We start from the raw sequence: 2,534 nt of genomic DNA on the forward strand, positions 1-2,534 counted from the left end.
GCCCGGGGGCTCGGCCCCCTACGCCTCGAAGCCCCTCCTTACACTTCCGCCGTACTCCCGCGTTTTTGTCCTCGCTCAATGCCCCGCTCCCCGACGACCAGGCTCCGCTGAGTCCCCGCCCCCAGGCCGCTCCGCCCTTTCACTGCGCGTGCGCGCAGCGTCCCACAAACCCGGAAGTGGAGCGCGGGGAGTGGAGGTGTCCCAGCTCAGCGTGAGTTTCTTTCTTTCTAATCGAACCTGAGTTCAGTCTCCTTTCCTCTGTATCCCGAGCCTCAGGTTCGCTAGTGGCTAAATCCCTGCGCCCGTCCTACCATCCCCAGCAAGTTCAGACGTCTTGGTGAGCGGCAAAGGGGCGCCTCCATTATGCTTTAAAGTCGCTCTGAAGCTGCTTCCAGTTTTTGGGTCATAGAGACGCTTCGTTTCGCAACTCTTTCCTGCCTCAAACCATTTACTGACATCACTGACCCCTCTGCCTTCGTACACCGCATAGGATTCTCTTCGGCGAGGTGGGTTTATTAGCTCCGCGGCCCCCATCCTCCTCCTCTCAGCCCTTGGCCACGCCGACTCCCCTCCTCCCGGAGAGGCCGCGCCAGCTCCCCGTTCCTGGGATTCTGGAGAGCCCGTCTCGCTGCTGACACCCCTTCCCTCCCAGTTCCTCTAACCTCAAGCCTCCTCAGGCGGGTCCTTTCGCCCCGCAGGCCTTGCCTTCATAGTGACGTTGCCCTGACCCGTGTCGGGGGAGGTGACCTACTCCAGCCACGTGACACCCGAAGTTCTCCGTCCCAAATTCCACCCGTTGCAGTTTGGCTCTTGCGGGTGGGGGGCTTCTTATTCAGTCGCCATCCCTTACATTAGGAGGCCAGGAGGGGTCAGAAGCAGCAGAGACAGCGACTCCTAGAGAAATAGATATTTGAGAAAAGCATGAGGGAGAAGCGATGGCAGCGAAGAGGATTGTGAGGAGCTTGCGAAGAAACAATAGCATGAAAAAGAATCGGCCTTGAAGGTAGCGGTTAGGGGAAAAGTTTAGAGAAAAGCAGGATTTCCTGAGAGTTAAAGGTGAGCAAGAAAGGGAGGTGGTGGTGTTCATTCCGAGTCTTTACGACCCCTTTATTTCCCAGAGTTTGCTCAAATTCTTGATCGTTGACTCGGTGATGGTATCTAACCATCTCATCTTCTGCCGCCTCCTTCTATAGCCTTCAAGGGAGAGGGGCTGTAAATCAGGGATCCCAAAGAGGGCAACAGTGGAGGGGCAGTTCACACAGAGAGCCGGCAAAGGGGATACTAGAGTTGGGACCTTGGCTTACAGAGTAATATCCTGCTAGAAGAGAAAGGGGACTCCTAGTTATTGGAGGAGCTGAGAAAGGAAACTGAGAGGAAGCATAGCCACTTGGGGGTGCCAGAGAGGGGAGGAAGGGAAGGCAGATATGGAAGAAGAAAGGCTGAAATACGGAGATTGAGGATCACCAGGGAGGTTGGAAAGAAAGCATCTTGACGGGGAACAGATGGCAAAGAGAGGCAGGATGGTAGGTAGGGAAGAAGTAGAGGAGGACAAGCACAGCAGGAGAGCCGAGGGGAAGAGGAAGGGAGACGGAGAAAGAAGTAGGGAAACAGATAAACCAAATGAAGTGGAAACAATTAGTGTGCAGGTGGGGGAGGGGACTAGATCCAGACCAGTGCTGAATCGATTTGATCAGGATTTTTAAGTCGTGATACATTGATTTTTGGCTTTAAAACCTACTAAGTTTAAAACATTCTTTTTTAAATTATACAGATGAAAATGAGAATTGCAAAACTTCTGTCTGTAAGGCTTGTGCATTTTGTAATTATCTGTATTAAAAGATAACATCCATGTGCAGAGGCTTAGAGGTGGGGGCTGCGGCAGTGACTTGATTCTCTCAGAGGTGAGTCACCCCCTTCCCTTTTCCTGGTGCAGAGCAGAGGTTATGGAGAGGAGAAGTGGGGCAAGAACTGACTCTCTTACTACATGATGCCTTTTCCAGGCACATTAAAAATATTCTTTGTGATGGTTTTAACTTTTTGCTTTCTCTTTTCTTTATATTTCATTTTTTGTATCTTGGGATAAACACTGAACACCTACCTTCTTGTAAACAATTATTCCCTTGTGAAATAAGATTTGGTGGATTCCTGTAATTAATTCATGTCTTTCTTTTCTAAATATTCTGTATTCTTAATTTTTTACTTTGCACCAGAATTCTTAAGTGAAAAAAAGTTTTTAATTAGCTGATTCACTTTAGGTTTGTTTTACATTTATTAGAGACCCATTTGCTGTTTCTTATTATATCTTGAAAACATATTTTGGTAACTAATAAATAGTTATAGACCATTGTGATGAATACTTTGTATGAATGTCAGTGATCTTTTATATTAAGAGTCAGGACCTTATTTAAGCAGTTACTCTAATACTTCATTTTCCTCTCTTTTATGTAATTTGATAACTAGTGAGCTATGAACTGATCTAATGATGCTTCCTCAGGACCAGAAGCTGAGCAACACTGACCCCTGAAATGATTGGC

The 2,534-nt window shown here is 48.0% G+C and overlaps 1 long non-coding RNA gene across 1 annotated transcript in view; it reads left to right on the forward strand.

The window, feature by feature from the left end:
* The first annotated feature begins 152 nt into the window (after positions 1-152).
* The window catches only part of LOC105004955, an 11,725-nt gene continuing 9,343 nt past the window's right edge, over positions 153-2,534 (forward strand). The window contains exon 1 of the long non-coding RNA XR_827273.1: positions 153-211. This is a non-coding gene — a long non-coding RNA (uncharacterized LOC105004955). The remainder of the gene's footprint in view (positions 212-2,534) is intronic.

Source organism: Bison bison, unplaced genomic scaffold, assembly GCF_000754665.1.
Source record: "Bison bison bison isolate TAMUID 2011002044 unplaced genomic scaffold, Bison_UMD1.0 scf7180017858304, whole genome shotgun sequence".
NCBI classification, from domain to species: Eukaryota; Metazoa; Chordata; class Mammalia; order Artiodactyla; family Bovidae; genus Bison; species Bison bison.